Raw genomic sequence first — 22,450 nt, forward strand, 5'->3', positions numbered from 1 at the left:
TGTGGTCCCCTAAACTATAATGATTTTGTCTGGAATACAGGGTGAATGGTACAAGATACAAGGAGTGATGTTATACCTTTCTGGAAAAAAATAATAGTCTACAAGTGTAAAGGAGTGAAGCTGTGTTAATTAACATTGATAATATACAGCTGTGGGTTGGCTGGGGGGGGTTGGCTGATGTAGGTGAAGTGCAGGTGCGGCTGGTTCTGTTAAGGGGTTGGGCAGCCAGTGAAGAGGGAGCAGCTAAGGAAGAGGAAGAAGAAGAAGTAGAGAGAAGAGAGAGAACACATGCCCTGGATGAGGTGAGGAGAAGGCAGTCAAGAGACTGGTATGAAGTATATGCTGGTATGAGATGCTAAAAGACCTTGTTGCAGCTTGATAGTTTGGAGAGTGCTGTGACATACAAGTTTTAAAGCAGCTTTTATAGTTACCGTGAGTCTCTAAAATACACCCTTGGCTTTTAGAGCAATGTTTTTAGAGATCTGAGATCCATTGACATGCTGGCTACCAAGTAAATCTACTATGTATAGTAGTTCTCAAAAGATTGCTAACACATCTGTGTACAGAAAATTGATATGATGGGTTTTGGCAACTGGAGAAGGTTCCTGGAAGTTTGGTTACTGGTGATGTAACACTTGTCTTTTTCTTGTTCAGGGAAGTATGTGGTAACACAACCTGCCAGGTTTCACATTGCATTATACTCTCAGTCTGACTTCTGGAAAGCTGCTGATTAATCTTTAAGTGATGTCTGTACCATGTTTTTTTTTCCCATCAAGTAGCAATGTATTTTTGGTATACAGGTCTAGGGTTTAAATATAATTTTGTTGATGTATACCTGTAAACTATAGTTGACTGAAATGTGAATATCCTTAAAGATATCAAATGAAAATTGTTGGTGAATTTTCTATAGCAATAATTATCAGGAAAGAAGTAAAAAAGAGAAAGAATTGAAAAGTAATAAACCACCCCATCCTGTTTAAACCTCTGGATGTTGGTTTTAGCTTTTTGAAGATAAATATATATTTGCTTTTCTCAGAAATGTGATAGTGGATTTCAAAATGTCACATACTGCACAGTCTATGTGTTACCTCAGGTGCTTTTAACAGTACTATTGTATCTCACTGGTAATTTATTGGACAAATTCCAAGACCATTAATTAATATTTACTGTCTCCAGTGAAATGGCTTGAAAAATACTGAGGAATGCAAATACAGTGCCTGAGAGCTACTGCATCCAACTGAAAGCACAGAGCCAGAGAAGCCACACTGGAACAATGAATCAGGCAGCTACGGTCCCAGGGTCCTGTGTTTGGCATCCAGCCAGCAATGATGTGGCATATATTCACATCCAGAGGGAGAGACAGACAAAAAGAAAAGAGAATAGGAAGAAAAAATTAACCTTTCTGAAGTGAGACCATGCAAACTCTCACTTTTACTTCTCTGTTGATTAAAATGAGTGGTCAATAAAGTTAACTAGTCAACACATTTTACTTATCAAAAATTATGCAAACAGTGGGGAAATCATATTAAAATAATGACTGGAAGCTTTTACTTGTTTAAGAACAAAGAAAGAAAACAAAGCTTGGTTCCTTCCCCCATAGCTCCTTAATGTATTTTGATGAAAGAAAACACTTTACAAGAAAAATATTGCAGGTAAAAGGAAATTACAGTAGTTTATTTGTAAATAAGGGGGGTGGGAATCAATAAGATAGATAAAATGGCTGTTAAAAAGCTCTGCTCTTAAAAGAGGTTCTACCATGAATTAGTTAACCCCAGCTATTCTGATGAAGAGCACTTCCCTTGGGACAGTTGGCTGTTTCGAGTTGACTCTTCTTTCTATTGGGCAAGGCCCAAGCCAGCCACTGGAAACAGTGAGTTTTGACATTATAGGGGAAAGGAATTTCTGTTAAAATGCTTTTAGAGGGATTTCTGAAAATATAATTATTACATATTTTCTTTTCTTGTGATACAAGTAGTACCTTTTATCCTTAATCGGGTATTTTCACAGTCCTACCAAGTTTGAAGGCAGCTTAAGGGCCAGGGCACTAAATTGATAGGACCCGTTAATGGTTCAAGCTAAATCACAGCAATTCCTAGGCATAGTGGCAGATTTCGCATGGGCCAGGGACCATTCACAAAAGTTTGGAAGGTAAGTGAGATTAGACATTATCGCTATGAACTGTGCTTTTGCAGCTGGCTGCAGGTGGAGAGAGCAGATTTTGATTCATAGTATTTACTAGTCCAGAAATAGTGTTAAGTCTCATTGCTATTAAAGGGTAATGTATGTTCTTTATACAAGTATTTCCTTCATCAGTCATCAGGAAAACATCTGAACACTTAAAAAATATTAATGATTCAAGCCTCATGTTGGGTAGGATGAGGGCTGGCTGCTGCATACACACTGTATAATTCCCAGCTTGTTAATGTCTATAGCAGGGAGATGGGGACAAGGCTGTTTTCCATACAAGTCTCTTCAGACTTTATAAACTCATGCTGTTGTTCCTTGCAATTTTGCTGTGCAAGACATGTTACCATTTTTTGCTGATTCATTCCTGAGGCTTAATGGGCATCATGGTCAAATTAATGCGGGAAGCCTGTGGCAGAGCCAGGTGTCCTGTTCTTTTAAGTTGTAGCCCAGCGGTTTGGCTGTCCTTCTTTTCAGCTCATCTACCAAAAGCATGCTCGTCTTCCTCCTCGTTTCAGATTGACAGTGAGGGAGTTAGCTGAGGTATGTGGGAGCACCATTTTTATTGGTGATTGATGTTTTCCAGAAATATATCATCCCTATATATCACTGTAATAAAAAAATAAATTCTCTATGTGCAGATGAGGTTTAGTTGCCTGCCAGTCCATCTGTGGTCTACACATGGAGAGATGAGTGCTAAACAGAACAGATGTCATCGGAAATATAAGTCTCTAAACATTCATATGTTACATGAGCTTTCATTAGAAGGCTGTTTTAAAATCTCTGCATCTTTTCTAGTACCACTGTATTGCATGTTTCAGTCTGGATCATGATGTCCTTGATTGCCTTTGTTCATAGCAAGATTTTTACAAGCTTCATCTGCCTGCTTAGTGGAGTGAAGTTATCCAAGAAATTTTTCTCACGTCTTTTTGCCTTTAACTATAGGGACGATAACTCTCAGACTTTTTACATCTAAGCTTGCAAGGGGCACAGAGGAGGGCAACACGTCATCTCTTCGCAATAATCATTAGGGCTAAATTTGTAGTAAGGAGTAATATATAAAGGGTTATATATTTCATTTTATGTGGATTATGGGAAGTAAAGCTGGCATCTTATTTCAGGTACCTACATTAGGAGGTTAGCATGTTTAGGCTTCTTCACACACTCAGTGGACACCCTACTGACGATCTCCCTGGAGGTATGTCTCCTTTTCTGCTGACCAGTTGAGGAGATTTAAGCAACTAAGTGCCTAAATTTAGGCTTCTCTCTCACTAAAGAAAGAATTGAGCTTGCACGTCACATTGTTTGGAGCTTGGCGCAGAGACCTGTATGCTAACTTTGATTTTACTGTTGCAGGCTGGTAGTTCATCACAGCTCTTGTCATAACTGAGGGCTGGCAGGGAACTGGAACGAAGTCCTGCTTGTGCAATGCTATGTTACAACTAATAAGAACTGCCACTTTGCAGAGACAACCAGCTGAGTGGCACAGTAGTTTCAGAATAGTTTGGATATTCACAATCGATATAAATATGATTTCTGAAATTGAGAAAAATCAAATACAACCATAGCATGTTCTGGGGTCATGAGGTTGTGCACTGAGGTGGTAACTGCATTCTTTTTGTCCTTCTGTATTTTACATCAAAATAGCTACCTTGAGGGGCTTGACAAGGTAAACCAGCCTCTTTATAATCCCTTTGTTTAGAACATAAAGCTCTTCTGATTTGTGATATGGTTTTGTAAAAGAGAAATCTTTTTGGCAAATGAAATAAGGAGTTGAGAAAGACTGGTCAAAGTGAGGAGAAAAATATTTCTTTTATGAGAAGCTGCTTGTGCAAGAAAAAAATGGACAGTTTACTTTGGGCTTACTAAATAATGAGCTATCTGAACTTACAATTAAAGCAATAGTAATAATACAGTTATTGCTATCTTTTTCAGTGGCATCTGAGGGAAAAGAAATGAAGGTCAACCAATATATTGGGCCCTTTCTTAGTGTGTATGGATTTTCAGTTTTTATTTCTGCTTAGAAGTCCACTTGTCAGGTAATGCTGAAACAAAGAATGCAAAGAAAACCTCTGCCCCATGGAAATTACAGCCTCAGTAAAAGTGTTAAGGGGCAGAAGGAATCACACAATGTGGCTGTGTGGCACAATGTAAACACAAATACAATTCTGTTTTCCTTTATGATCTTAGGGTATGAGCCCATTCCAAGCTTTTTTCATTTCAAATGTAATTCAGGTAGCTAAAACCCAATAGTCCCCTGCCTAAAGGGAATCTTCAGCCAGCCATTTACCCTTATAGCTGGTAAGACAACACTCTTATTCTAATCCATGGTATTAAATATAAATTGTCCAGTGCCAATAGGGTATATAATCTAGGATATGTTTTAGATCTAAAATAACTTTCAATATGTTCAACCACATAGTGGTGTGTGAAAATGGATTAAATAACTACAATGAACATAGAATAATGTCAGGCCTATATAGGGACATTTTAAGTAATGAGTAATGAATTCTGTCATAGTGAGCACAGGGAATTTTGATTAGAAAATGGTTTGTAATCACATCTACACAGAGGGGCAGGTTGGTACAGCTCCAAAACATGATCATGACAGCATAGGCTCTGACCCTGAAAACACACAGATGGATGGGACCTGATAAGACCCATTTAAGTCTATGGAAATATTTCCAGTTGTTTGAACAGGATTTTTATAAGACCATTTAGCAGTTTCACCAATTTCAGTAGAGCTACCCACAAGCAAGGAATCAAATGCCCAAAAGTTTCCATCAACTTTGTTTTGGCATGTATTTCTAAAATTTGCTTTCAAATTTTAAAGTTTCCTTGATGTAACTTTCAGAGGGACCTTGTGTATAAAACCACCACTGTATCAATCAGATAATGGTTTGTTTGGTATTGGTTTTTTTTGTGTGTGTGCGTGTGTTTGTTTGTTTTTTTTTTTTTTCTTTTAGCTTGTTCAATATCTTTAATATCATTGGACTAATATGTAACAACTACCATGTCTGTCATTTTAACTGGAATATAACAGTTTCTTTCAATAAAATGCTACTGTGTTAAGTAGTGGATAGGGCTTAGGTTTGGTTTTGGGAGAATTAGGTCTACCAGAAGCCACAAAAAACCTTGAACAAGTAATTTTTCTACTTCATACTTTAGTGCACCTATCTGACAGAGAGGGAATTCATATCAAAACTTTGCAAAGCATGAGATCTATGATAGTGGTATGTAAATAAACTACAACTTTAATTATTTGGATACAGTTCTGTAGACTAATTTTAATTATTGTTCTTGACGTGCACACTTTCCAACAGACAATACTTTATAGGTTACCCTGTACATGTATTTTTAATAAAACTTCTTTAATAGTTTTTTTTACCCTCTGCAGATAATGAGGAGAGGTGTTGGTTTATGTTTGCTTTCAAGTCATCTAAGTCAGATAATCCATCCAAACACTGATGCCACTTTTCCAGTAATTGTTCCTTGAAGTTCAGAACTTCTTAACAGAATATTTCTCTTATGAAAGCTCACTTGAATGACTGAACAAGCCTCCAAAGAGGCATTCTTGTGTCAAAAAGGTGTTTATTTCTAAGCTGCATAATATTACTCGCGCTCTAAGGTAGAATAAATAGCAATTTAGGACAGTTATAACTTCTTTACAAGACACCTGAATGTCCGTTAAATTGACATTTGTCAAGTTCCGTTAAAGCCATAATGATTTAAACAATCAGGTAGTTATTCAAATCTCCATTATATAAATTCTGTCAGGCAAAACAGCCACTAAAAGATGTATCCAAAACTAGAATCAGAATTTAAGTTTTGTTTGGCATCCTGGAAGTTTTAGTTTGCTTTTTCCCTAATGATTACATATGACTTGATTTGATTGTGTAAAATCTGTTTGTTAAATTGTTTCTGACTCCTCACTAACACCAAAGTATGAGGACAAGTCCCAAGTAAACATTTCTGATGTATTATTTTAGAGGGTGAGGAAGGGATCTACTGCACCTGACTTTAGATATCCAGGGCTTGATTCATTTAACTGCAGAGACAGCAGTGGCCCTCAGATGTCCCAGGAGCTCCAGCAAGTTCGCTTGAGGCTTCCTGACAAGACATGGGGCACACAGGGCACTCAAATCATTCTGGAGACTACAGTATGGGATTCAGCTCACAGATTAAGGTACTTAAATGTATATGTCTATTTTATAGATATTATAGTGTCATTATACTCTAGATTGACTTTATAGCCAATCAAAATGTATGAAATTGATACAGTTATTGAAAACCAGAGAAATATTCAGCTAATTTAAACTTCAGTTGACCAAATGTATGTTTATTATAGAGTACTTTGAATACCTCTATGGATGCCACTGTGTCAACAAAATTCCATTGACTATGTATGAGTTTATATACCATTACCAAGACAGGGTTGTCTAGTTCTCCTGAGATACTCTAGGGTACCTGGTCTGGCCTATGACTGCCACTACAGAAGACAATGAGTCACCTGTAGGTCCTTTGTCATAATTATTAACAACATATGAATGTCTCACAAACCCTTGGACATCTCATCATACACTTCAGAGACTACATTTAGGCAACAGAAGCAAATTCTGTCTTGCCTGCACTCTCTAACACTGCAGACACACAATAGTGGGTGTCTGAACATTCTTTCCTGAAGTTTTCTAGAATTCCTCTGTGCCTGAGGTGAGGAAAGAGAGGTGCTTAGCAAGGAATGGACAGTCAAAATTAATAGTAATTTTGAAACTATCTATACACACACACAAACATATAAACTTCTGCCCTCAGGGAGAAAAGTCAGCAGTTAGGCATTTACTGGATAATAAACATAAGACATCATGGTTGCTACAATACGTAGACATGTGGTTCCAGTAGAAATATTGTCTGTATAATTTTTTAATATTTTGTCTTTTTTAACAGATATAATTATTGCAACGTTAGTGTCGAGTAATAATAATATTGCACTGCTCTATTTCTCTCATTGGAGCATAGTAGAAAGGAGTCCAAGATTTTCTAAAGGCAAACTGGTTTAGCTTTACTGTGGTGCACAGGATAATTGTAAATCATAAGGAGAATTTAAGTCACTGTATGAAGACGTAGTGATGCTTTGGGGACAGTAGACACAAAACCTCTGAATTCCACCTAATGCCACTTTTCCTCACTCTCATCTAATCCTTTCCACAGCAATGAGCTGCACACAAAAGTACAGAACCCCTCTGAATCTCCCACTTCCCTTATGTATAATCACAGTGTGGTGGGTTTATCCTGGATAAGTTTTTTTTCAAATAAATGAGACAGATAGAACTTCTTGATAGGTAGGAGAAATGCTTGCTTTCCATTTGGCTGATCAACAACTAGAGAAACTAAAGTAGTATAGACGTACTCAGAAAATTCTTGATGAAGAATCCTATTTGGTTATTTAGCAAAAGTGCAGATCATTGTGTTGACCCGACGTCAGCAAAAATTTAAATTAATTCAGCAAAATAAAATGCACTAGTTAAGCACTGGAGCTACAATTTCACAGCACGCAGTCTACTGTTTGTACCATTAATTTATTGATTATTTTTTGATTGATATAATATAAGTTTTATAGAAAATGTGTTTGTATTTTCTTTTGCTAATATTTCATATTTATTCTTAAAAGTAATCTGTTTCAACCCCCCAAAAATAAATAAAAAATCCCCATGTTTTCCCAGTGCAGATGTATGCAAATGATTTCTGCTGAATGAATGTTCAGCCTTATATTCTACCGTGTTTCACTTCAGTGCCTGTCAGCATGCAAATTTTGTTCTCAGTGGGATTACTCAGAACTATGCTTGAGAGCTCTGTATTTGCTCATTAATTTAGGGCTCATTAGCCAAGACTAACTGGACAAGGATAGGAACAGATTATGGTCACTGTCCAATGTAGCTTAATAGTTTGTTTATTATGTAAATATGATTGTCTAGTAATGTAATTTGATATCGTGCTACTGATATAACTTAAAATTCAAAGTATCTGCTAGGAACATTATATAAAATTAACTAAGAAGTGGCTTAGCCATGAATATAGTGTACTTCTCTGGTTTTGACATAACACCTAGTATGCATAGTATGTAATATATGGAAATTCTAGTCTGTATTTTGAAATAAGCTAATCATGCAGCCTTAATTGGAATATGTCTGTCTGGTTAATAAGAACATATTTCAGAACTTTATTCAGCACTGAAAAAAAATGTATCTACCAATGCTCTATGAAAAGATTATGAAACTCTCAATGTAGTTATATGGCATTATTTTTAAGTGTTTCAGAAAATAACTGGGCTGTTAATGATCAGTGAAGAGGTGCTACATGATCTTTAAAACTTACTCCATAAAGTCTACCGATTATTTACTTAAGTCATCTTATGTCATTTGGCTTACTCAAGTGCATAATTTACCTGACTAAACAGTGCAACAAGAACTTCCAAATTTAAGTGTTTACAAGAAAGTACAGGGTGCCCCATTTGCTGCCTTGAATGCCCAAGCATTAGAATGTAAACACTGATGCTCTGTCTCCACGAGTCAGGTCTGAACTCAGGCTAAATTTTGTGAAAAGCTAAATCAAACTTAACTTTCAAATGTAAATTACTACCAATTCAACTCCTTTTTGTATCCCACAGTTTCTCCAGTCATAGATGCAGATATTATTTTTAAAAAAGGGACTGAAGTTTTATTGACTAACTCAACTAACCTGAGCGGACCTCAAGCTTATAATTACAAAGATAATTGGGGTGAGGCTCGTTATTGGGCAACAATATCTTCTTAAGGCACTCCTGAAGAATTTTCCTCCCTGTGATTCCCCACCTTCTGTTGGTAGTTACTTGTTACTGCTTGTGTATCCAAGCTTGTCACTCCCTGGGCTTTGTCAGCTTGGCTCCTGCAGAAAGACGGAGGTGGAGGTATTGCAATACACCCTGGACCGAGGAAAAATGTGCTAAAAGGTTGCACTTCTAAAGTGCCACAAATAGATCAAGATGACCGGTGAGGGATGGGAGAAATATGCAGAATGAAAAAGTGGGGATAGTCTGTTTTCAAGATAAAATCTGTAGAGCATGGGCTAAAATTTGCAAAGACTAAAGGCCTGATCAGAAACTTGCAGAAATAATTTGAAAAATTTGTGTTGTTTCTTCTGATTTCTGGAAGAGGTCTGAGGAAGGGATGTCCCACTTTCTGTACAACAGTGATTTAACATTGGAGAATTTACCTTCATGTTCCCTCGCACCTTTATGCCTGAGAGACATGTAGGAAATATTTTAAGCAAGACCTTCCACAAGCATCATTTTTACTTCAAGCATTTGGTAACCTTTCTTATAACATGAGAATGTGATCATTTGTTACCTTATTTAAACAAAACACTTCCTCAGAACCATAAACAGGGAGTGACGAAATGTCTCTTGGCAAACATATTTGTATTAGTCCTTTGCGGGAAACATTTGTTCATCTGCTCTTAGCAAATAAATGAAAAACAACTGCTTTCCTGCAAAGGCATCTGCCTCTGCCTCAGATCTGTGCAGCTGCATGATTTCAGTGGAAGCAGTCTGAAAACACCCCCCCATATGCAGGAATTCCTTCTAGGAGTAGGTCCCTTAGCAGTTTTAAATTGTTTCCTGTGTGCTCCAGAAGCGTTGTGAGCAAGATAAGAGTGCAGAATATGATCTGAGATATTTTGGAAACAATAGGAAAAAAGGTCTACATATATACAGCTGGTTTACAGAGTGTTTGGTAATAAGAATCCTTGGGGGACAAACCCCATTCAAATTTTCCCTTCTGGAGTATTCCCAGTGTGAGGAATTATAATATTACTTTTGCTTTTGAACACACTCATAGGTACATGCACGATGCAACTGATGATGACTAATAACCACAATATTTCTGTGTGTGGTTGCTCTTTTGCAATATACTGAAAAATCCCAAGCTAGTGTACAGTCTGAATGCTGAGAGCTATGAAGTGTTTGAGTTGTATTGTCAAAGTAGCCTCAGCAGGTTTTTAACAGTTCTGCAGAATTCTCTGGAATGTGAAAGTAAAACTTGCTTTCTTTAATGGCCTCAGGTGCCCTCCGGCAACCTCCTTGCTATCAGAGGGTAATTTAATGGTGTTGAGTAGCTCTGACTGACATCAATATCTTTCAAATAGCATTGAGATAATGTTGAATTACATGGAATTGTTTTGAAAGCTATTAAAACAACCAAAACAGTATAGTTTTCCTGTCTAACTTATGTAACAAACTATTGTTACTATTCACAACTTTTCACAGACGTACATTGCATCAGCCTTTTTACTGATGCAAACCAAAGGAGAAGCCAAACCTGGCTTCTTGAATTTACAGATTTTTTTATTTCCTCTGAACATGAAGTTTTGAACTGAAAATCAACAGGCATTGGCAACAACTGGGGAAAATAATGCTTTGATTACTTTCGATACTGTAGTGTACTTAAAATGTGAATACAGAGCACACCACAAACATTGCTGTATACTTTTCTGTTCTGATAGTACTTACAGTCCAATTTGGTACATAGCTTTATTGTCAGAGGAATAAATGGATAACATTAAGAAGGAATACCTGGTGCAATCCTCAGGCTGAAATTAGGGTGGGTTTTCCAAAAAGTGTCTGTTGAGTGTAAACTGCTAGCTACTGTGTCCTGGTCTGTCTTATATCATGCAACCACCACTATACAGAAGCAGAGAAGTTCAGACTTCAATAGGGACCTCCTTGTCAATTCTTTCTCCATTTCCAAAGGATGACACAGTTCAGTCTTTGGTTTGTTTTGTCATGAGTGGATTTTAATTGCTGATAGAGTCACTTTTCTCAATATGTAACTTATCACAATATTCCTAATGTTTTTATGATAGCCATCATAATTGCTGGAGGTATCTTTAGGAGGAGTCATTCACATTCCTCTGAGCTGGAAGTATTCCAGAGTTTGCATTGTTTTGCTATGAGAATAGCTATAAAATTGTTATCTGCTGGAAACATTCCCTTCTCTGTTTGAACTTTAAAAGTGTTATCTGATTAGCTTGCTGTAAATTGCAAAGGTAAATTCAATGCAATGTGCATAGCACTCTGATCTTTAGTGGTCATGAGAATTACAAATTACAAACACAGTGTTGGCTCCCAACTCTACTGTCATGTCTGAGAAACAGCTGCTTGCTGTTCTGTTTGCCGATATCCTACACCTGTATGAAACCTGGCTGACATATAGGAGGGGAGCCTTAAATTGTCAGGCCTGCGGTTCACAAACAGCTGTCCTTCCATGGAAATTCATTACTGTTAAAAAATAAATGAAGCAATTTGCTTGTTGAATTTACCTCACCACTAGGAATCCTATCAGTTGATATTGCCTCATACTAAGCTTGTAAATATCTCTTAAAGGGCTTAGAAAGAATGAATGATCTGGCTAAGGGATATGTAGCTGGCTTAGCTACATATTTCATGACCCAGTTCTCAGTCTGGCCCTGACCTTTTGTGGGAAGGTTGAAATGCCCTTCACATTCCAGCTGTTTCAGCTTACTAGTTGTGTCAAAGTGGTGACTTTTATTTTTCCCTTACCTTTTATGCTTCCACACATGAAATCCATGGTGTGTCGCTGGTTCAAAGAGGGCTCACACAATGGCTGTCCGTGGCTTTGTTACTTATGCCTATTCAAGAGGAATTTTCCAGACAGGATAACCAAGCACTTTACTAGGAAGGCCCTGCAAAATATCAGACAGTTTTGAACTGTATTAACTTTTGAATATACTGATTCCCTGTGCTTCCAAGAGCTGAGTTTCTTTCAGGTGGCAAGGAAACACTGAAGAGAATACACCCCTACAGACCCTGAGCAAGCAGCTTGAAGGAACTCTTCCATAAGCTCCTGTCATGTCCTTATTACATTGAGGCAGCAGCTGTGCACCCAGACTTTTCCTCTGTGATTTGCAGCTTCAGTGGCAAATCAGTTAATACTCCTGTAGTTCATCTTACTCGTTCTCCTTTACTACACCCAGCTTGTGTAAACTAAAAAGCCATAATCCTTTAAAGACTTTGCAGTCTTATGCAATGTGAGTGATTTGAATGTCACAAACAGAAGATTACAATAATCTGAGAGTGAACAAGCAGGAAAGCATATTGACAAGTCATCTTGACATAGCTGTTTATGTCAATACAAGTTGTGATTCTGGGAACAGAAAACAAGTGTTCAACAAAGGCAGAATTCATATCTAAAAGCAGTTCTGGGAAAAGTTCCTTGACCAACGTGCAAAATAATATATAAAAAGAACGAAAAGGAAAAACACTATTAAGAGAAGTGTCAAAAAAAGTCAAGGATTAAGACTGAAATCTTAATGCATTTCCTGCTATGTTAAAGAACTGCTTATAACTGTTTTCAATTACATGATCATATAACTTTTTCCCCTCATGGGGACTCTGCCTCAGTAAGTGCAAATGATAGATTGTTGTTTCTAAATGAGAAACTATTTTATATTTTGTGTTATTGTTCAGTGGGTGGCCCAGTATCCTACTTCATGCACATTATTCAAACATTGTTTCAAAGGCAGAATTTTAATTTTCTCATGAGTTTTCATTCATATTTGTCACTATCATATATGAATATTTCACAAATTGAGGAATTAGTCTTGGAAATATTTCAGCAAAGGGAAGGGTTGGTATTATTTCTATTACATAAATTCATTGGTCTGCATATCACAAGGTTAAATAAGGGTCAAAATTTCACTAATTTAGGGTGCCTTATTAAACACATTAAGGCTTGTTTTGTTAACCTAAATTAGCATTGTTAAATACTTAAAATTTCAACAGACAGCTCGATGTAACTCAGGAGGGAGGTGTTAATGCTCAGTATTTCTATAAAGCTGGATGAGGATATTATGGTGGGTACCTGAAAAACGGAAAGTATCAAATGAAGCAGTGACTGTTAGAGGCTTGTACAACATCAGATTTGTCAGAGGCTTGCAGTCCCCAGTACTCTCCTAATTTAATTGAAGACAGTACCAGATCTCCCACTCATACTGTGTTTTATTTAGCAAACAATGAACAAAGCAGTTTCATCAGTGAAAAAAGTTGCAGGTCCTTTCACTGCTCACTCTTCAACTCTGATTCATCTCCATAGCCACCCTGACTACTGAACGAGGCCAAAAAAAATAATGACTGTGATATAATTAAAGACTGTCAATGTGTGCATACACACAAAAGAGATTAATTCAGATTGCTCAGGAAAACATAATTTTGGTGTTGCTTAATCTTAGATTACAATATTTTGAAATAGTGTAATTATACTTGTCTTTGTTTTGAAATAGCTGTTTAATATTGCAGGTTAGAAAAAAACACAAATGCCAATCCTCAAAGCAGTTTCTATCCAACAAAAAATCCACTTGGTGACAAAATATTGATGGTCACTTCCATCCTTTGTATAGCTGAAATAATTAAATTTGTGAATCTGACTGTCAGCATATGAACTAATCTCTGATGGTAATACTAAGTAGTACTCCCTGCAAGAATGTTTGCTGGAAACAAGGTTCAGAAGGAGCTGTCCTCTTGGCTTACATTCCTCAACCCAGACATTTTGAGTTTGAGCCCTCTGTCCTGTTCCATCCAGACTATTCTGTTTTGTAATCCAGTTTTCCTTTCTTTCTTCAGTCTTGCTATCCTTTCCAGCCACATAAACTTACTGAGTGTGAACTCCTCAATGAGGAAAAATACTAGGCATTCTAAAATTGTAATCAGGCTGCTAGCACGTTAATTCAGAAAATCATCATTTTTTGTTCTCTGTTTTCCCTTGTATCATGTAGTCACAGTCATATGTGGTGGTATTTTTATTCACCTTGCTTGCAAAAGGAGTCTTTAAAACTTTGTACATTCCCTACATTTTGTTTTATCTATAGTTAATGTTCCTCCCTTCATCCTGTTGCTGTTGTATAGATAGTATTTACATTGCCTGGATGAGAAATAAGATTCCAATTCTGATTGCATTTTTCTTGTCTTATTAGCTGCTTGTATGTGTTGAAGCATTCAATAGCAGCTTTTATCTGCTCCAGTTTACAAACTTCCTGCAAAGGATGCAAGAAGAGAATCAAATATTGTCTATATAATTCTAGATCTTGTCCTACCCCTAATGGATACATCGGGTAGAGTCCGTTAACCCCAGATTAGGATATGTCAGTAAATGATAATAGAAATAACACTAATTTAAAAGCAGTTGTTTTGAAACCAGAAGAATGATTTATGGTCACAACAGTACGTAGTGTGTAGAGTTTAAAATGAAATCAAGTGTTCTATGGACAACAAAAGTTCCATGGCCATTGAGATTCCACCCTGGCACGTTCTATAGAAGTACTGTATTTTTATTAATCAGAAAGGATGTCTTCAAAGGAAAAGAATTCCCCCAAACAACAGAGGCATATTGTTAAACTGATATGTAAATAATCTCTCACCCTTATGCTTCCATCCCCTATTCCCTACTCGCTGTATAGCACACGCTTGTTCTATCTTGTCAGGTGTGGCTGTTGAAAGAAGACTAAAGTTGAACTTCTAAGCCCAAGATAGTACATCTGGGTTTTTTCTAGTCTCTTAGTTCTTCCTCTGCTCTTTCATAATTTGTGAAGAAAACACAAGCAAGATCTGACACATCAGAAAAAAAGGAAGATATGACTCAAGACCTTGCTAATGCTGACTGAGCCAAAATTTTGAACTTCCAGGAAGCTCAGAAAATTCCTGGAACTTTTTATGAGGGAGTTCCCCTGATTTTCAAAGACTGTTCTTCCTTGTAAACAGCATCAGAAGTGAAAAGTTATGAAACTACTCTGGAGAGTGTCTCAATATTTTAGATTACAGCAGAAGCAGGAAATTCCTCCAGACATCTCATCAAAGAGGAACAGATAAGTATCAAGGCTCACTGGATCATTTGAAGTCCAGCCAATACTACTTTAAATTAAAGATTTTCTTCTATTACTTCTTAAAGTCAAGTGATGTCTGTAGAGAGGACAGGGAACCAAGTGCCTGAGGTCTAATCTCATCTCTTTCATGTAATGTTGAGAAAACTTTTCTGCAGTATGAAGGCAATATCTGCATCACAGAAGTATTGTTATCTAGAGGTGAATGCCTACAGCTGGCATTCGGTTTCCCTGTCTTTTGCACACACATTGGAAAACCAAATATGTTATGATCTTTTGCTGGTTTACTCTATAATTTAATATTATTTCTAAAACAGCAAATGCCATCTCATTCTGCTGTTTTCCTCCAAGATCAGATCTACAATGATTAAGTAAGACACTGTGATTTTGTTGCTTTCCTGTATATTTTGATCCTGGAAATTCTGTACAGATTTAAGGATATACTAGTCTTGATGAATCTCCAATGCATAGGGCCAGTGATATGTGTTTCTAAACACCAACGCTTATAGACTTTCTAGACCAACTGAAATGAGGCTGTTGAATACAGGAGGTATCAGGTCCTCTACTCTCATACACTGAAGACCAATTGCTTAGTCAATGTGTGCATGCAGCAGGTATTTATTGAGGATTTTCTGCTGGGCAGACTTTTGCCTGAACAAAACGTTCGACAAATTTTATACTTTCCACCCAAACAAAATTTTGAGGTGGAAAAAGAGAAGATATTTGGGGAAAAAATGGATTAAAGAGGTCCTAGCTATAAGATCCTCCCTAGTAACCCTGCTGTGATCACCATTACTAGTTTAGAGGGTGACAGCAACTTATACAGGACACGTTTCAGTTTCAACTACTTGCAGTCTTATTTTGGTACTTAAAGTGGCATAAAACAGCATCTTAAAGTATGAACAGACAACATGCCTCCACACTGTATCAAACAGAAAGGAATAGACAGGAAAATTCTAGGGATCTGGAGTTTCACTGTGTGGTATAGCTTTAAAATCATAAATGTGTTTCATGTAGAGAAGAATGCAATGTACATATAGTCCATGAATTCATGCTGATCTTCTGAATTAATTTATGCCATTAGCAGAGAGGCAGACATGCTCCTACAAAAGGGTGGTGATGTGGGACTGGGAATAGTTGCTGCATAACTGTGACTGTGCAGTGTTTTAACATCAATGCCACGAGCCCTGAGCCAGATGTATTCAAGGCCTTGCCTGTGGCTTGATGACACATACCCTTTTCACAACAATCGGTGGATTTGTGGTAACAATCAAAAGGCATTTAAAATGCTTGGAATGTGGTTTAGAAACTGGCCTTGGCATCCCGCTTTTCATGTCTTAGCATAAATGCCTCAACTGTTTTTATTGTTCTGCAACTGCTCGTTTATTTTGAAAGAAAGAGCTTGGACTGCAGTATTTGCATTCAACAATACTTGAAACAAGACATTAAAGTCTTTTTTTTATTATGTCAGTGAAATATTTTATATGACTAATGCCAACAGATGGGTCAGACCTTTTAGTTTTCAGTTAATTCCAGGCTTGCTAACTGAGAGGTTTTGGGTTTTTTTGTTGTTTTTTTTTTTTTTTTTTTTTTTTTTAGAGAGAGAGTTTCTGATAAACTGCTAGCTTGGAAATATATCACAGAACAGGAATTCCTTCTCTATTTATGTTGCAGTGGTACTGTATTCTTTATGTATTTCTGATTTTTGCCCTTATGAATGTGTTTTAATAGTTTACATAATGAGTTGCTCCACAACTGATGAAAGAGCAAAGAACCTTTCAATAAAACCAAGAAAAGAATAACATTAATGTGAAACACGTTTGGGAACACATTCATTTTGGTGGGACAAGACAGAAACATGCTTATAGACTTATGGATAGACAAAGTATTATTCAGTATATTCAAAAGATCAATTATCAGTGGCTCAGTAGATTGATAGGTCAATAGCCAGAAGGATGGAAAATCCTTCTGAGTAGTTTATCTAATTTTAAAATTCAAGTATAACATTTTTTAGTATTGAAGAAACAGCCAATAAGCTTTCTCTCCTCTAGGCTGCACTTTATTTAGCAATTAGTGATTAAGAATAATTTTCTAGATTTTATTAAGAGGCAAATCGATATAAGGATTGGTGAACCCCATCGAGATGAAAGATGAGCTTGCTTAACATCAGAGGGAAGAGAAGTTTGGTTAAGCAGCTAAACTTTACAAAGGAATTTAATGCATGCTTTGTCCTCTACCATGAAAAAAGTTAAGACACTTTTCATGTGTGAATATTTGAATTCTGATATACAGAGTGGGATCATCAGCTTTTATGAATTACTCAATGAAATTCACCAGCTTTTAAATCAGAGGACCAGTACTGGGAGAGCTACCATCCCTGCTGTGAATCTGCGTCACTAAGATGTAGAGCCAACCCAGTCGGCTTTTGAGTGATGGAGACAGTCATCCTGGGGTTGTAGTCATCCGTAGAAGTTCCTGCTACCTAGTGCCACCTCTGCCTGTCTTGCAGGGGAAAGTCTTGCTCATGTAGCAGTTATTTACCCTAGCTTAATAAGGAAAATCAAAACCAATACCAGCCCAGGTTACTGTGCCAGGCTTCCAAATACAAAGTTCAGCTCTTGCCCTGTGTTCAGTCGGTCTCTATAGCAAAGGCAAAAGCTTTTGATGGGGAGGTAAACAGCCGTGAGTGGGTCCAACTGCAGCGATTTCAGGAATCCTGTTTGTGGTTTAGACACCCCCCAGCACTCCACAACCCCAAACCTTCACTGATTTTATTTCTTTAGTTGTGATTAGACAGGCCAGAGTCCCCAATGCATGTGCTGTTCTTGACTGCTCAGTAAAAACCTGTCTCAGAATTATTATTGTTACCGTTACTGTGACTAATCTGAGAGTGTCTTTTGATATACTAGCAGGACTTCTGTACCAACTGCATGTCCAACCAAAGGTGGTTGGAACACAACCCAACAACTTCAGCGAACTCCAAAGACTAACGTCTATGTAGTCTGTTCTTTCATTCTTTAAAATGTAAGAACATGCCTACTTTTTTCTTCATTGCTTCGTTCATTTTACACAGGAACTGAGTCTGTCCAGATTTTCACAGTATACACTGTGCCTCAAACAATTTTGATTCAGTAACTCATTCATTTGCTTTGTTTTATACCCAGATCATAACAGATTTTTATTCACTTTGAAAGGCAGTAGAACCAGTAGTTTCAGGATTTTCTTTTTTAATAATATTTATATTTGTTTTCCTTGAGGATGAAAATTTATTTCTAAAAGTATTAGTCTTTTTGTCTGCTGATGCAATGGTTGTGATTCTGTGAAGATCATTTTCAAATGACAAACTGTTAGATCTGTTTCTGAGACTGCAAACAGTATTGACTGTGATTTGACCTAGATAATTTATCTCAACTTTTCCCTCGAATTTTAAAAGTTATTATGAACTCTTTCCATGAAGGGTATGATGTTTTAAAGTAACAACTGAGAAAAATAACACCCAAGCCTGTTGTTTTTCTGGTTGTTCCGTTCCCTGTTCCGCCCCCCCCCCCCCCCCCCCCCCCCCCCCCCCCCGCCCCCCCAGTTATATCATAAATATGTACTATTTCAGAAATAGACATTATCATGGTCTCACTACACCCATTGTTTCAGTAGTCTTATGATAGGAATAAAAAAGGAAAAAGTCCTGTCTACTTTCCTCTTCTGCGCTATCCCCGTTTAGTACCTTTTCAGGGCATCAGCTTGGCTTCAAGCACCTCTCAAATGCATTATTGCACATAGTGGCAGCTAACAATACTGTAAAAATGATACAACAATGTAAAATCCCATATGGGCTACATTAAGTTTTTTCATATGTGAAAACATTAATGTGAAAGATACCAGGAAAGTAAGGACTGAAAAAAGTTGTGGACTGAAGATACAACAAGTATGAAGTGAATTATCTTGGTGTGTAAGCTGGAAATCAAATCAGGAACATTTTTAACTATCTGGAATAGTTAGAAATGCGGGGAAAACAAATTACAAGAGAAGTATCTTTAAAGTACGGGAGTAGTAATTCTTAGTTTTAATATATCTACGTTCATGCTCAAATCACTCAGTATCATGTAATGAACACCCCTACAATTCCTATGTGAAATCCAAGCAAATAGAAGGAAGGTGAAATTACACTGCCTGTAGTAAAACCTCACCAAAATCTCTTTTGGTTCCCTCTACCACATTCTACCTTCTAGGCTATGTTATTTTCTTAAAGGAAGATGTGATATGACAACCTTCAGATTACCTGCCTCAAGGACTTTAATTTTTAAGTATGTGCTGCACATCGTTTTTGTCAGCACATTTGAGACTGTGATTCTTTACAGATGCCTCAGACTTGTTTTCTCATTGTGTAGAAAGAAGTGGGAGAAAAAAAAAAAATTCTTTTCCTTCCGATCAGCTGATAAATAGTGACAAATGCTTTTATTTCAAGGAAAACAACCTGTAATTTGTTGATGAAGAATTAGGATATTTGTTCTTGGAAATTAAAACCTTTGAGAACATTTTGATTCTCCCATAATCAGTTCAGAAGTAACTCTTCCATTGCACAGAAATGAACTTAATTTGTATGTTTCTTCTTCCTCTGCCACTTTGATGGTAGTCTGTGTGGTACCTTCAGAGCAGTACCTTTAATGTATCACTGTGATTAGTACCAGACCAAAAGAACCGTATACCTAAGCTGGCTAGAAAGTAAAATAAACTTTCTGTAATTTCTGACACTGTGTTTTGTCAGAGAAATCACCAGTGTTTGTGTCTGCTTAGTAGCTGTGCTTGTGCCAAAGCTTTTCTGTTTTCCTGTTCTCAGGCCAGCTTGCAATATTTTACCATAAATACAGTGGAAAACACTAGTTATCAATAAATTATCTTCCACATATGTTGTTCAATATCTGCTTGGTGCCTGATAATACCTTATTTTTTTTAAAAAAACATTGCATTCATTTTTATAGAAATAAATACCATTTTTTTATAGAAATAAATACCCTTTTTATAGAAATAAATATAATTCAGGATGTCAAGATCATTTATGCAGTTTTTCTCTGACTAATTAAAACACACCGTTATTTCAGCAAAACAGTCTGAGAAGCTCGATTCAGCAACCACAGCAGTTCATAGGAGTTGGAACAGGGTTGCCTTTCCTAAAAATCACATCCTTTATTAGTTTTTAATGTATAGATCATATCTCTTACATTATTTAAAGTGTTAATTTACATAAGTTTTCCTTGAAAATTTAGAAGTCCTCTGTAGAGTACTAGAGAACCCATGAGAATGTCTCTTATTAAAGCTTGAAATAGCACTGTCCTGGCAATGGCTTTAAGGGGAATGACAGTTCCAAGTCTGTCACACCAGTATAACAGTTAGATCCTCTTGGTATTTCTCTCCAAATGCTGAAAACCAGAAAAAAAATATTCCAGCAAGCAGTGAGAAATTGCACTTTGACTTGATATTAGGCAGAGAAGTACAACAGTACATGATATGAAATCCTTGTTAATCTTAAACTGTGACCAATAGCAACTTACCTAATGGTTGGTGTGGCTTCCTCTCCTGCCTCAGCTTTGTTAAGTACAGACACGCTGTCTGCTCCTACTAGAAATAACTCATTTAACAAGATCACTTTTGTTTGCTGTCCCTTGCCAAGGATCTAGTTAGGTTTTGGCTGATTACTTACATTAATTTTATGTAGACATTCTGAAATCATAACACTATCATACAGTGACTATAACCTGAGGTCTATCAAGCTGCTGGACTCAGTGCAGGTGTGGAGACAGTTACCCCCATAGAAGCTGCAAGCATACTTCTTGGTTCACTAGTCTGCTGAATGCATTTAATTCTAGTTGGGTTTCATTTATCAGAAACGTTTTCTGTTTCTAGGAGCAGCTGTCGGGGTATCAATTCATAATACGTTTACAAATTTTGAATATTAAAATAAGAAGACCGATATGATGTACTTGCTGATTCAAAGACTGAAAATTATGCACAGAAAATTTAATCTGCCATTTCAAATGCTGGTGAAATCAACAGGTCTTTGTGATGAGATTGCAGAACTGACCACGAAACCTGTGTTTTCAGTGCTAGCTGTATAAAGTCTAACATCTTGCTTAGAAGATTTTTAAAAGAAATCCGCTAAACGATACCCCTTTTATAAGGAGATCAATGCATTAACTACTATGTATGTCAACTCAACATCAACTGAATGTTGAAACTAAATGCTGTGAAATTCAACAATACAAAACACTGTCATGTATAGTATTCTGAAAGGTGGTTTCCACCCCCAGTATCTCTGTGTGAACTACTAAAACAAGAGTACTTACATAAAAGGATGTGAAAGATTAAGATTTATTCAAGTGTGTGGGCATAATGTGACGGCCACATATGACTGTTCTGTGAAAAATGTAGTATCATACCCTCGTGTAGTTCAAGCAGAAAGATACTACAACTAGTTTCTCACGCTAACATGACAGGGCAACACCTTTAGCAACCTTGCATTATTGTTTTCCCTGACTCACAAGTAGTCACTTACCATTTTGCAATGTCTGGTATGTCCTAGTATCGTTTGATTTACAATGAGGACATGAGGTTCACATGCTTTCTGCAGTCCCTGTCACTTAGTGAAAAGATTTGAGTGCCATAAAACCATCTAAAAGCCTCAGGTGTAGCCAGAGGGGAACTTGCAAAGTCAAAAAACAGGGACTGCAGTGTCTGCAAACCTCAATATGGAGCTCAAGCTCCTGGGTGTTCAACTGAAAAGATTGGACTGAAACAAGAATTAACCAACTAAATTTCAGCCAGAGCTGTTCTGGGCCACTAACCAGCCCAGGGAGACTAGAAGACCACAGACAACCTTCGTGTGCTTCCCCCGCCCTAAGCTGCAGAGAGCTGTACAATGCGCTTGAAGTACAGTACAAAAAACTCACTTGAAATCTCTTTGTCTTCAGGGATAATTGATAATTTTGCCTCTAACAGTTAAAAACTCATCAATACCCATATTGTGATGAAGAATTCCCCTCCTATTCTTGCTGACCAGTTCATTCTTTAAAAGTAGGAAAGAAGTTCTTACGTGATCAGCTACTAGTTTCTCAGCCAGAAAACGGTACCTCGTAGGAGTGGTTATATTTCCTAAAATGCCTCTCATCTGTGAATTACTTTGTATCCAGAGCAATGCAAACGGTGGTATCTGAAATCACTGTTGGTGGTGGGCGCATGGAAACAGCTACTTCAGATCCAACTTCCAACATGTGCTATAAAAAAAAAAAAAAATCCCATTTCTATTGTGGGCCTAGCTTAGTCATTGCAGGTACATAAAATTAAGCTGGAG

This window comes from Falco rusticolus, chromosome 5 (genome assembly GCF_015220075.1).
Source record: "Falco rusticolus isolate bFalRus1 chromosome 5, bFalRus1.pri, whole genome shotgun sequence".
NCBI classification, from domain to species: domain Eukaryota; kingdom Metazoa; phylum Chordata; class Aves; order Falconiformes; family Falconidae; genus Falco; species Falco rusticolus.